Consider the following 13932-nt stretch of genomic DNA (forward strand, 5'->3'; position numbering starts at 1 on the left):
TGGGGGACAGCAGCTGACTGAGCGGTCACTGAGACATTCTGCCTCTCAGCCTGGGACCTTGGCCCAGCTTTCTTGAAGGATTTTAGGTGCCTAACACCCCTTGAAATCCTAGAAACCAAGGGGAGCTGGGTACCTAAATATAACCGAGAAGCTGGGTGCTCACCTACAAGCCCGGCCCCCTTGGCGTGTTGTCTGGCCTGGCAGGGGTTAAAATGTATGCACTGAAATGAATGCCTGGCCCTGGCTGCCACCTGCCTTTCAGTGCCCATTGTTTGTGACGCGGGGAAGGAACCTGATCCGCCCCTGGCAGCACATGCAGAATTTTCCAGGCAGCCCATCTTTGGGGGCAGAGCAGCCCTGGGGGGCACAGGCAGTCCTCATTCTGCCATTTGCCACGCCCCCTGCCTCGGCTGTCCCAATGCTGCTCTGGGCCTCCATCTCCTAGGGGTGACGCCAGCGAGCAGGGTGGCCCCTGAGGTCCCCTGCGCTGCGCACACCCCCCTCCCGCCCCTGAATCCCATCACTGGGAAACCCAAGCAGAGGATGCATAATTTACTAGTGCTCCCTGGCAAATAATAGATGCTGTCTGTGCGTGGGCGGCTGGAGGGGGGGGCGAGGGGGTTCCCTTGGCAGCGTGCTCAGCTGCTTTTCCCCGGCCTTCCCATGCAGCCATCGCCAAGCCCTGGTGAGTAATCTCTGCCTCCCTGCCCAGGGAAAACCTCCAGACAACTGGGCGCGCCCTGTCTCTTTCATTGTCTCATTCCTCCTTGTCTGTCTGTCTGTCTACTTCCCTAGATCCCTCTCCTATTTTCTTTCTTCTGAATCTCTGTGGAATAAGGAAGGGTGAAAAATCTCCCAGGGGAATTGAATCAGAGGAATCATCTGCACATAAAAAAAGGTTTCAGACCCCCAAAGGACAATCCACTGGCCCCTCTCCTGCTCTGACAGAGGCTGCTGTAAATCAGGGGTAACTGCACGCAAGCCAAGGAACAATAGAGGCAAATCCAGTCCCAGGGGTTTCTGGCCAGGCGAAGGTGCCTGGCCCTAAAGGCCATGGGCATCCCTTTCTGTTGGATCTCTGTGCATTGGGCCAAGGTCCCGCTGTCTTGGATGGGATAATCTATGATACCCTGCCATGTGCAGGCCATGCCCACAGGTGACTGAGCCTTCTCCAGCTGAGCTGGGTGAGCCCCAGGGGGGCGTGTGACCACATGAAGCATTCTCTCTCCACTAGTCAGTCAGGCACTAACGAGGATTCCTTCCCCAGCACACTCCTATTTAAAGCCCATGACCTTTCAGTGCCCACCCGGGAGTAGGAAACCAGCACGTGCTCTGGAAACCTCCATCCTCCCCAGCCTCTTCCTGAGCCCAGTCAGGGCACATCACCGCAACTGACATTCAGCAAGGGCTTGTGTAGGGGAGCAAAGGTCCCTTTGGGGCTGCCCAATGGATCTCTCCAGTCGAAGAGATGGGGTGGGGGGGGGGAGAAATGGGAACCTTTGTCCGTCTCCTGTCACAGCCCCCCCCTGCCCAGATCCTCTTGTCTTCTCTACCGCACTGGATGTGTGGGGTGAAAAGCATCTCTGGGATGCTGGCCTCATTGGGACCCAAGAGGTCCCTCCATATCCACTTCTTCCCTGGGGAGGCTGGGGACAGAACTAACCTACTGAGGTAGGTCAGAACGTTCCACCATGATTTGAAGTGTTTGCGCAGCCCTTGCACAACAGGGGTGTGGGGGGCGGGGGGGGGGGGAGCTTGTCTGTCACCAAATAGATGATTTAAAATAATGATTAATAATAATGTTATTGGGGACCGGGCGACACCTTCTGCGAAGTCACAGCTGGCCATGTCAGTTCCCCTCTGTTTGGGTCTGGTTTCTAATGGGAAATGATGCATAACCCTTGATGGGGTGGGGGCAATTTAAGGGGGGGGCACATGACTGCCCCATGCATCCCTTCTGGGAGGGGGTAAACATGGGGAAAATTGAAACTTGCCTACTGACTATGGTTGGACATTTGCTGGCAGCCAGAGCAGGTGAGAAGCCCTGTCCCGTGGCTGCCTGGCCAGCGGCTGGCTGGGGGAGGCTGTGGCTGGGAGCTGTTTTGCCTGGGGTAAGCCTGGGAGCGAGGGTTGGCAGAGGGAGCTCAGCGCAGACTGCAGCCCCAGTAGACCGTTAGAACAAATGGCCAAGGGACGTGGCAGATTCTCCATCTCTCGATCAGGGACGTCATTTCACACCAGGGTGGTGCCGGGTGCAGGGGGACCCAAAGTTGTCATCACATAGCCCATGGTACGGATTGTATTGTATCCTGCCAAGTCTGGCAGCGATGTGCCAAAAGTGGAAACCATAATGGAGCACACAGACCTACGGAAAGTCCAAGGAGAGGGCAACCAAGGCCTGAGGAGGGCAACTTGCCCCCTTTGCCCCATAGCAAATGATGTCCCTACCATCGATGGCCTTTCTGGAGGATGCTTTAGTCAAACCCATGTCACCGGGCTCGATACAGGGGCAGCTGGTCTGCGCTGCACCAGAGGCCGGAGCAGGGGATCTAATGGTCCCTTCCAACCTTACCACCTACGGAGGGGGTGTGAGCGGTTGCCCGGGAAGGGGAGATTAATTGTCTGAGCGAGGTGAGCTCTGGGGTTCTGTGAGACCGGGCGGGTGTGATTTCTATGGGCTGTGTATTTATATAGAAAATCATTGTTCGTGCTCTCACGCCATGCGCCCTGCAGAGCATTAACCCTGACCTCATGGTGCTGAAGTGTTTTGCTATTAACAAGGAGAGAGAGTTTTGTCCTTGGTCGTTTAAGAAAATAGCCACCCTTCCAACGGGGAGGATAGTTCAATTTCCTTCCCGTCCCCAAAGCCTTATTTAAGAAAGAGCTGCTGGGAACTAAACTCAGGCCAGGTGAGAAAAGCCTCGTCTTACCCTCTGTTGCAAGAAGTGAAGTAACTGCAGTGGGCCGGTGTCTTGTCAGCCTTTGCAGGCTAAGCAGGGCTGAGGCTGGCCAAGGCACGGATGGGAGGTTGTTCCTTGGAGCAGGGCTGGGTTTACAATGGCGCCATGGAGCTGGGCCCATGCTCAGAAGGGCCCCGGGCTACTCCGCGTGCACTGCGCCCCGAGACCCTGCTGGGTCCCCCCGCCCACCACTTGGCCTTCCTGCCAGCTGGCCGAGGGCTCCTCTCTGCCCCCTGGCCGGACCCCAGTGCACCTCCGGCTCTGGGCAGTCTCTGCTTCCCACTACCTGTGGGGCCCTGTCTGTCTCCCCGGAGCTGAGCCACCTGGGACTGGGGCAGAAGCTTGGCCAGTTGAGGGGTGGGGCCAGTGTGGCGGGCTTGGCTGGGCCACTCTAGGCAAGTGGGTCCTGAGGGAGCCTGGCTGGGGCAGCCCCGGGCCTGGCTGATCGCACCACTCCCGAGGGGCTGGAGCGATTCCCTGCCCTGGCTGCACTGCTGGCTCAGCCCCGCAGATACAGTCGCCTCCCAGCAGGGCCGGTGAGTGCAGTTGGGAGGCAGGGCTTGGGGGAGTGGGTCTCTGGGAGTATGGGGGCGGGGGGTGCTGGGCTGTGGGGGGCAGGGAAGATGTGTGTGTTGGGGCACTAGGGAGTGGGGTTCTGTGGGGGTGCTGGGCAGTTGTGGGGCTGGGGCAGGGGGGTGCTGGGCAGGGGTGATGGTGTGCAGGGTGCTGTGCAGTTGCGGGGGGGGGTCTGGCAGGGGGCGCTGGGCATAGGGAGTGGGGGGGTGTTCGTGTTGGGCGGGGGGTGTGTGGCATGACACGGGCCCGCCCCGAGGGGAAGGTGCAGGCTGGCAGCAGAGGGCCGAGTGGGCCACTGTGCATCTGGCACCTGCCAGTTTGTAAATAGTGCCCTTGCACTGGGCTGGGCGGACTGGGGCCGCCTCTGTCATGCCCCATTGCCCCTGGCCGGCCCCTCGCTCTGGGGACCAACCTCCCCGCGCCAGGCTCCATTGCCCCCATGGGGGTCCACAGATATGTTTGGCGCCAGGCCCACAAAAGGTTAATCCAGCCCTGCTTGTGAGTCAATCCTTTAGCTGCGTCGTGGCAGGTGCCACCACATATGATGGTGCTTGTTCAAGATCCCACATCCCTTCTGTGCAAAGTGCTTCTTATCCCAAGCCACTGCACAGCTGCACCCCAGAGGAGGCTGCATTTCAGGTTCAGAGGAAGGGATTTTTTTTCAATAGAGGCTTTGTGACACTGAGCTGGGCTCTCCGCGTGGAAAATGTTCTATCTCAATGTCTATTAAGATTACGTATTAGCCGGCCGGCCTCTGTATTAAATAATGCCGCTTAGAGGACAGAATGTCTGTGTCTGGTACAAGATCTGTGTTGTTCAACATGGTCATCGAGAATCTGGAAAGGGGGTGAACAGGGAGGTGGCAAAGTTTGCAGATGATACAATATCACTTTGGAGAGTTAAATCCAGAGCTGGCTGTGAAGAGTTACAAAGGGATCTCACTAAACTGGGTGACTGGGCAGCAAAACGGCAGATGAAATTCAGTGTTGATCAGTGCAAAGTAACGCACGTTGGAAACCATAATCCCAACGGTACCCAAACAATAAGAGTCTAAATTAGCTGTTATCACTCAAAAAAAAAAAGATCCTGGAGCCATCGTAAGTAGTTCTCTGAAAACATCTGCTCATTCTGCAGCGAACAGAATGGTAGGAGGCATTAGGCAAGAGACAGATAAAACAGAAAATACAATGCCACTGTCGAAATCCGTGGGACCCCCACACCTTGAGCACTGCATGCAGTTCTGGTCACCCCAGCTCCAAAAAGATATTTTAGACTTGGAAAAGGTACAGAGAAGGGCAACAAAAATGATCAGGGGTATGGAACAGCTTCCATATAAATTGAGATTTAAAAGACTGGGACTGTTCATCTTAGAAAAGAGACGACTAAGGGGGGCTATGATAGAGGGCTATAAAATCATGGCTGGTGTGGAGGAAGTGAATAAGGAAGTGTCATTTACCCCTTCACATAACACAATAGCCAGGAGTCACTCAATGAAATCAATAGGCAACAGGTTTAAAATAAACACAAAGAAGTATTTCTTCACACAACGCACAGTCAACCTGTGGAACTCATTGCCAGGGGATGTTGTGAGACCAAAAATATAACTGTTCAAAAAAGAATTAGCTAAATTCTTGGGGGATAAATCCGCCAAGGGATTGTCCAGGTGTCCCTAAACTTCTGTTTGCCAGAAGCTGGGAGTGGACAACACAGGATGGATCACTCAATAAACTGTTAATTCCCTCTGAAGCATCCATCCCTGGCCACTGTCGGAAGACAGGATGCTGGGCTAGATGGACCATTGGTCTGACCCAGTGTGGCCGTTCTTATGTTCGTATCTGCATTGTTATTGCCAAGGAATTATAATGCTCTAGGGATTGCAACTCTCATCCTTATGGCTTCATGTAGATCTTTGCACCCTGGCTAACACAGCTGGTACAAGGCGGAGCCTCTGTATCCCATGCGCTAAAGCAGGACAGAACCTTGTGGCTGCTTGAACTGGGGTTTGGAGAAGGCAGCTAACTACAGTGGATATAGCTGTGCTGGAGAAGGGGTTCCCAGAGCAGGAATATCTTGGTTGTGGGGGGAGGGTGCTACACTGGAGGGATAAGGCTGGGTTGTGGGGGGCTGGGAGGTTGTTCATCATGGGCTGAGCCAGATTTCAGGGGATGGGGCTAGAGGTGAGTTTTGGAGGGGGATTCTCATGGCCAGGAGAACTGGGTTGAGGAGCGAGTGGAGAGGTTACCTAGAGCAGACCTGGCTAGGTTGCTGGTGGGTGGGAGGATGTGCATGCTGGATGGAGCTGGGTTGCAGGTATTAGGGTGGGGCTGGTTTTTGGAGGGGTCGTCATGGCAGCAGCGGGCTGGCGCTGGGTTTGGCAGGGTTCCCATGGTAGTGATGGGGGTGGAGCTGGGTTTTGGAGGGGTTGTCATGGCAGTGATGTGGGTGGGGCTGGATCACAGTAGCAATTCTTTCCATCCATGCTCTGGAGCGTTCAAGCCCTGGAAACCCCAGAGGTGCCAGGCCAGACATTTGAATCAACTGTCATTACATGGCTGGGCAATACATTTTCCCTGGTGGAGATATTTGTATTGATGTCCTGACAGGAGGAAAGATTTAATAAAGCCCATTTATGATGACATCAATAGAACCTATTAGTGAAACATCGGCTAAGTGATGGTTAATAAAATATTTACTTGGCTCCATCTCAGAGGACCACTCGGCGATGCGGCGATGCGCTCTCCCTGACCTAATTTGGGAGCCCACAGGAAACGCTGACCCCAAAAGCTGCTCCAGCCTCAACGTGTCTGAAACGCCTCTGGCTCCTGTGTCTCTGCCGCTGCGGACGGAGGATCCATTGCTGGGGTGAGGATGGCCATTGGCAATGTACAAAATGGGTTTGCGGAGAGAAGCTGGATTGAGGTGTTTCCAGCAGCTGGAGCAGCAGCTTCGTGAGGATTGCAAGCTAGAGAGAGATGAAATTGCAGGTAACATATGAAATAAGTGAAAGGCTGGGAGTGGTGTCTAGTTGTTAGTGCAGGGAACTGGGAGCCCGAACGCCTGGGTTCTGTTCCCGGGGAGGGGAGGGGAGTCTAGGGATTAAAGCAGGGGGTTGTGAGTCTCGTTCCAGCGTTAGGTCTGGGAGTGGAGTGTGCTCTAGTGATTAGTGGGGGTGGGGGGAAGGGCTGGGAATTAGGATGCCTGGGTTCCACTTTTGTGAGGCGGCCTCTTGTGTTCTATCCCCAGCGCTGTTGGGGAATATTGCCTAGTGGTTAGTGTTCGGTGGGACTGGGAGTCAGGACACCTGGGTTCTGTTGACTCACATGTGACCTTGAACAAATTGCTCCTGGGCCTTTGCTTGGCCCAGCCAGAAGACGACACCACGTTTGTCAGGGGAGGGAGGGGAGTTGTGAGGCTCTGTGGAGGAGGAGCCCAGAGAAGAGCTGGGTATAGAGTCCCTGGCAGGATGTCTCGGGGAGGTGCTGGAGTCGCAGCCCCAGCTGAGCTGCACTAGAACCAAGTAATTCTGGGGGTCGTGGCTCTTCCTTGGGTTTCTTCTGCGGGCCCCCGGGGAGCAGTCAGGTGGGCGGGCGGCAGCGCAGGGATTAATAGAGCTGCCAGCTTCCTGGGGCCTTCGCCTTCTGCCCCCCTGCCCGAGGGGCCGGGTGAATGACACAGGCAGGGACGTGGAAGGGGGAAGGGAGGGATAAGCCAATTCTCATTTACCCCTTTCCTGCCCCGTTCCCACGGCTGGAAAGTAACGAGGCCAAGATTAATGGAAGTTCTTCAGCCCACAGTGTGAAACCTGCAACCTCCGTCAGCCTCAGAAACCAGCAGTAATTAAAACATGGTGGCAGGGATGGGATTAGAAACCAACCCGGGCACTTAAGAGCCAGGCCTGGAGGGGGCATTAAGGCCCCACATTGTCCCCGGCTTTCACCATTAGACATGCTGCCCCTCCCAGCTGGGAATGGAACTCAGGAGTCCTGGTTCCCTGCCCCCACCAGCTGCTCCGAGCACCAGGTAACACTCCCCTCTGATCTACGGTAGCACGGAGGAGTCCCAACTCCCAGTGCTATCCTGGTCCTTCCACTAGAGCCCACTAGCATCCCAGGGCTGAAAATGGAACTCAGGAGTCCTGGCTCCCGGCACCCTATGGGACACTCATAGGAAGGCCCTGGGAAGTGGGGCCAGCTCCCCACCAGTGCTGCCCTGGCTCCTGACATCCAGGACAACCCACACGCCCGGTTGCACGTTCAGTCGTGGGCCGTCTGCACAGAAGCACTTGTCCCTTGTCCGCTTGATCCTGGCACGAGAAGGGTTAACAGGCTTTGGATTCTCCAGCCTTGCCCTCCTTGCCCCTGTCCCTTTGGGTTATGGGTGAGGCAGGTCTGGGTCTCCTCTCCCCCCCCCGCCCCCATCCTGACCCCCAGGTGGCTCCCCAAGGGCGCCAGTCCATTGCGTGTTGAGGCATCCAGGGGTCCATGTCCTTTGGAGGTGATGCCATTAGCTCCCTGCCCCAGCCCCACAAAAAAGCCTTAAGGAATCTCAGCCCTGAGCTAAAGCCCTGATCTGGGCTGGGGGCGGTGGGACCTACCATGCCACCCTCCGCCTCTGTATCCCCTCTCTCCCCTGCCCTCCAGGACTCGCTCCCTGAGCAATGGGTGCTAGAGAGGGGAGAAGGCTCCTCTCACCAGCCCAGGGTCGTCCCTCTCCGTATATTCCCCAGCACTGCGTCCATGGTGCTTTCAAACAGCCCCCCGGGGCCTCCGTCGCCCCCCTTGGCAAACGCTTCCTCTGGCTGGTAGATTTCTCCAGCAGGAGGCGTTTTCCCTGCTTTCCTCCTCCTCGTCTCTCTCAGACCTTCCCCGCCAATGGGCCCCTCACCCTGGTGTCCGTTCCCCTCGCTCCACACGCACGTGCTGACTCAGCTGCTGGCCTGTGTTGCCATTTCCACACTGGGGTTTGCACGGCCAGGCAGGAGGGGCAGCGCCGGTTCTGGCTCCCGGCGAGAAGCAGGAGGGTAACCCGGAGGAATCCTTGCAAATGCTTTGTGCCCTGGGGCAAGGGGGGTATGTTTTGCGGGCTGGGGGGGGACAGCAGGCCTTTGAGACGCCCTCGCTGATGGCTGGCTCTCTCCAGCTCCTGAGGCACGCCCGGGCCAGAGTGAAGATGGGACAAGCCGAAGAGCCGGAAGGGCAGCTCGGTGGGATGCAGAGCGGAGGCAGAGGGGTGTGATGTCTTGTGGCTCATCCCTGCTACTGACTAGAACATGTGAGGTCCTGGCCAGTGATGCTGGGCAATGGGAAGACAAGGCCTGAATGAATCATGACGCGTAACAGGCGGATGCCCCAAAGTGAGCGGCAGGCGTGATGGTGACAGGCAGATTAAAAGCGGGGGCCACTGCACTTAGTGGGAGCAGTGTCCCTGTCCCCTCCCTCCTCCCCCATCTCTGTGGTGCATCCTCCCCCTCCCCAGTTGTGCCCTGTGATTCACGTAGGGCTTGTCTTCACTGCGGAGTGAGCTCAGGTTACAGCTCGAGTCCCCTCCACACACAGCGCAAACCCCTCACTCCAGCAGAGTGGTGCTTTTACCAGCAGTTGGCTGGCTGGCTACAGCTCAAGCGAGCACAACACATCAGCGGCTGACAGTGCTATTTCAGCGGGAGGCTGCTCTCACTTGGGCTGGGCTAACACTGGAGTGTAGATACCTGGAGTTAACCCTGCAGGGAGACCAGACCAGATGGCAAGCTCTTGGGGGGGTGGGGACACTGCCTTTCATTGCTTGTGTGTACAGCACCGAGCGCTGGGGGAGGGCCCGGGGTGCAGCTGCTGATTGGAGCCTCTGGGCCATGCTGCAAAGCATCCAGCAATCGTGGGCATTTGTGAGGCAAATGGGCCCCATCCCTCTTAAAGGGAAAGGATCCTGCTTTTAATTAACATGACTCAAAATGTGGAGAGGGGGGCAAGCCTCCTTCTCAGACACTGAGGCCTGCTTCCCCGCTGCCCACCCCACATTATGCAATTGTTTGCACCAGTGGAAAGGGAGGTGTCCACTCTGATCTGGGAGCAGTTTGCACCTTCTTAGCCTGGGTGTCAATGGCTGGGCAAGGCTTGGGGGGATGGGGGATCAGGCCTCCAGTCTCTGGCTGGGTGAGTCCCGCTCTAAGTACGTGTCCTTTGTAGCCAGCCTGCCAGGTTCATTTTTCCTCCCCATCAAAATATTAAAAAGAAATTGGAGACCATTTTCGTTCAATAAATTTGGCACAATGGAGAGAAAATGATCTGGTTCTGGAGCCTTGCCAGCATCCCCATATATAATACTCCGTGGCTGGGTGCTTGCCCTCCACAGGTAGTAAAATATCCTCTTCTGCTCTGACAGTGCCGCTCCCGCCCGGGACTGAATAGCAGGCTGCTTGTTCACGGCATTGCCTCTGCCCCAGAGAACAGTGCCCCCCCTCCCCCCAGCCGCCCCAGGCGCTTTGGCTTTACAAGGAAGGGAAACACGCTAGTTCTTAAAAACCTCCAGCGATGGGGCTCTGCCCCAGCCCCCCCCCCCCCCCCCCGCCGCCCCAGGCGCTTTGGCTTTACAAGGAAGGGAAACACGCTAGTTCTTAAAAACCTCCAGCGATGGGGGTTCCACGACCTTCCTTGGAAGCCTGTTCCAGAGCATAACTACCCTGAAAGTTTGTCCTAATATCTAAGCTAAATCTCCCTTGCTGCAGATTATTCCCTATCTTCTGTGGACAGGGAGAACAATTGATCACCGTCCTCTTTATAACAGCCCTTAATATATTTGAAGATTCTTATCAGCCTCCCCCTCCCCCTCTTTTCTCAAGACTGAACATGCCCAGCTTTTAAATGTTTCCCTCCGAGCTCAGGATTTCTAACCCTTTGATCATTTTTCTAGCTGTCCTCTGGGCTCTCTCCAATTTGTCCACATCTTTCTGAAGGTGCAGTGCCCAGAACCGAACGCAGTGCTCCAACTGAGGCCTCACCAGTGCTGACTAGAGCAGGACAATTACCTCCCGGGTCTTGCATATGACACTCCTGCTGATACGCCCCACAAATATAACTGCATCACATTGTTGACTCTCATTCAATCTGTGATCCACTATAACCCCCCAGATCCTTTTGAGCTGTACTGTCACCTCACCAGTTATTCCCCATTTTGTAGTTGTGCATTTGATTTTTCCTACTTACGTGTAGTACTTCACATTTGTCTGTATTGATTTTCATCTCGTTGATTTCAGACCCATTCTCCAAACTGTCAAGGTCATTTGAATTCTAATCCTGTCCTCCAAAGTGCTTCCAACCCCGCCCAGCTTGGTGCCAGCTGTGAATGTTATAAGCTTCCTCTCCACTCAGTGATCCAAGTCATTAATGAAAATATTGACTAGTACTGGAGCCAGGACTGAGCCCCGGGGTACCCCACTCGGGACGCCCTCCCAGTTTGACAGTGAACCACTGATAACTGCTCTCTCAGTACGTTCTTTCAACTACTTGTGCACCCATCTTCTGTTTCCATCGAGACCACATTTCCCTGGTTTGCTTATGGGAATGTCACATGGGACTGTGTCAAAAGCCTGACTAGAATCAAGATAGATCACGTCTCCTGCTCCCCCCATCCATTAGACCAGTAATCCATCAAAGAAGGAAATTGGCTTGGTTTGGCATGATTTGTTCTTGACAAAGCCGTGCTGGCTACTCCTTAGAACCCCATTATCTTCTCGGTGCTTACAAACTGATTGCTTAATAATTTATTCCAGTATCTTTCCAGGTATCAAAGTTAAGATGACTGGTCTATAATTCTAGGGTTCTGATTTGTTCCCTATTTTAAAGATAAGTGCAATGTTTGTCCTTCTCCAGTCCCCTGGGACCTCATCTGTCCTCCACAGGTTCTCAAAGATAATTGCTAACGGTTCCGAGATTGCTTCAGCTAGTTCCCTAAGTACCCTACGGTGAAATTCATCCGGCCCTGCTGACTTGAATACATCTCACTTCTCTATATTCTTTAATCCATTTCCACTTCCTCCTTGTTAATATTATTTGTGTTGCGTATCTGGTCACCATTAACCTTTTCAGTGAAATCTGAAGCAACATTCACACTAAACATCTCAGCCTTCTGGATCTCATCTATAATTAGCTCTCCTTACCCCATAAGTAGGGGACTTCCATCACTTATAGCCGTGTAAATGACGATTGGATCTTTCTAAAATACATGCTTTAGCTCAGCCACATGCTCTGCTCAGACATGGTGCAGGAATGACCGGTTGAAATTCTGTGCCCTGTGTTACGCAGGAGGTTAGATTAGCTGATCATAATGGTCCATCTGGCCTTTAAATTTGAGTCATTAATTATTGCAAGAAGGGAAAAAAATCTTAAACTCTAGTCTTGTCACGTAAAAAGTTTTTCAGTTTCTGAACTGGGCTGCAAAGTCCCACTGAACACTAGCCTTAAAGGATGTGTCTAACCCTATAATGCTGCATACAGTGGCTCTGCACACGGATTCTGTACCAGACCTATGGCAGGTTGGGAGTGATTTTTATTGATGATTTATAGCAGTCTGATCCCTAATGTGGACGCAGTTACACTGGTATAAGGGTGCCTTAGGTCAGTACCACGTATGCCCCTTGCCATGTGGGAACAGCTCTGCTAGTACATGTCAGGATAACTGGATCCACACGAGGGCAGGTTGCACCGCTTTACGTATACAGGGAACGTTAAAGTGGTTCAACTTTCTAGTGTAGACAAGGCCCCAAAGTGGCACCAGTTTACCTACACTGATCTCAAGTCATATCTTCAGTGTGACATTGTGGGTAGCTCTGGGCTGGCTGTTTGCGTGAGTCTGTTGTCGCTCCTCCAGGCTGATGATTTCTGTTTGCTTCTCCCCCCTCCCCCCGCTCCAGGTGTTTAGGGAACCCAATGGCACCTGGTCCCCAGGAGACAGAGAGAGCAGGAGCCCTCGCTAGAACCGCTGTTCCCCATCCCCACGCAGACACGCCCCGGGTGCTCTAAGAGCCAGAGGCCGATTCCAGCCGGGCGCCCCTGGCGCGGAGCAGGTAAGGTGCAGGGTGGCAAGGCCAGGCCCAGGTGCCCAGAGGTTGGGGCTCCTGCAGATCCAGTGATCTCCCCTGGGGTGTGTTTTGGTGGCAGTAGAGGGGCTCCCTTTTCCTGGCCACAGGGCAGGCCGGGAGGTCCCTGCCGGCTTCACCTGCCCAGGGAGTGAGATGATGGGTGGGGTGTGGGGGGCCTGGAAGGGCTCCCCCAGGCTGCGCTCTGGGACTGGGCTGGTTCCATCTGAGCTGCCTTGGCCTTGCTGCTGCAGGGCAATGGGGGGGGCAGCTCAGCTTCCCCCCCCCCCCCGCCAGGGAACATCTCCCCCCGTCGAGGGGGCGTGGCCCAGAGCCGGGGGAGGGAGCGGGGGGTGCGTCATGAGGGTAGTTCTGGCCGAGCCCACCAATCAGGCGGCCGCCCGGGCTCCCCCAGCGCCCCGGGGAGCCGCGGCAGCGCGAGCGGGGCCGGGCCGGCCATGCCGCGGCGCTCGCAGGGAGCTGTCCCGCAGCACCACCCGCAGCGCGGCGCCTCGCCCCGCCAGCCCCCGCGGCGGCCGGGACCTGCCCTGCGCCACCAGCCCGCCGCGGGGCACCCGCCGCCGGCAGCGCTTCCCCGCGAGCTGCACCCCGGAGCCCCCGACCCGGGGCCTGGCCCCCAACGCTGCTGCTGCTGCTGCGCATCGGAGCCGCCCCTGCCCCGGGCGGCTGCCGCCTCCTGCGGGGTCCGCAGCCGGGCTGCGGAGCAGAGGAGCGGGCTCGCTGGCAGCAGCCCCCGTCTCCGCCGGGCGGCCCCGAGCAGCGCTTCCCCCGCCAGCCTCCGCCGCACCTGCAGCCGGCGAGCCGCGGCGAGCCGCCGGGGGGGAGCGAACCACCGCACCGGCTCGAGCGGTTACCGCAGCGCGGCCGCGGCCAGCAGCGAGCCGGGGGCGAGGCGGGGCGGCGAGCTCCGAGCCCGCCGCCGCCGCGCCAGCGGCTCGCCAACTTCTCCAGCCCCAGCGGCTCCTGCGCCTCGCAGCGCTGCGAGGGGCGGTCCCGGAGCCCCCCGGAACGGCAGGTAAGTGCGCGTGTGTGTGTGTGGCTTGTAAAGCTCACACAATGCACCACTGGGGGGGGGGGATCCATTGCAGCCGGCAGAGGAGAGATCCGTGAGGTGGGGAGAGAGAGAACCCGATAGACCCAATCGGGGGGGGGGGGTGTTAATGACGCTTGGCTGCAGGCAGATCTTTGTCTGAAGAGCCCGGGACTTGCCAACGCAAATGTAGGTACCAGGGTTGTGTTAAATACCCGATTCCTTTCTGTGTGGTTAGGAAGGGGGGGTAGATACACAGGTTCCTAGGAAACCGG

At 56.3% G+C, this 13932-nt stretch overlaps 1 protein-coding gene across 6 annotated transcripts in view; it reads left to right on the forward strand.

The window, feature by feature from the left end:
* KCNN1 (potassium calcium-activated channel subfamily N member 1) overlaps window positions 1–13932 on the forward strand; it is a 74925-nt gene that overhangs the window by 13543 nt on the left and 47450 nt on the right. For 3 of the 6 annotated variants that reach the window (XM_039516087.1, XM_039516082.1, XM_039516086.1), the window contains exons 2-3: window positions 6245–6520; window positions 12442–12594. The gene's annotated coding sequence lies outside the window, so the exon portion shown is untranslated. Of the gene's footprint in view, window positions 1–6244; window positions 6521–12441; window positions 12595–13563; window positions 13643–13932 lie in introns of those variants that run through there. The other 3 variants (XM_039516083.1, XM_039516085.1, XM_039516088.1) reach the window with 3 other exon arrangements.

This window comes from Mauremys reevesii, linkage group 26, assembly GCF_016161935.1.
Source record: "Mauremys reevesii isolate NIE-2019 linkage group 26, ASM1616193v1, whole genome shotgun sequence".
NCBI lineage: Eukaryota > Metazoa > Chordata > Testudines > Geoemydidae > Mauremys > Mauremys reevesii.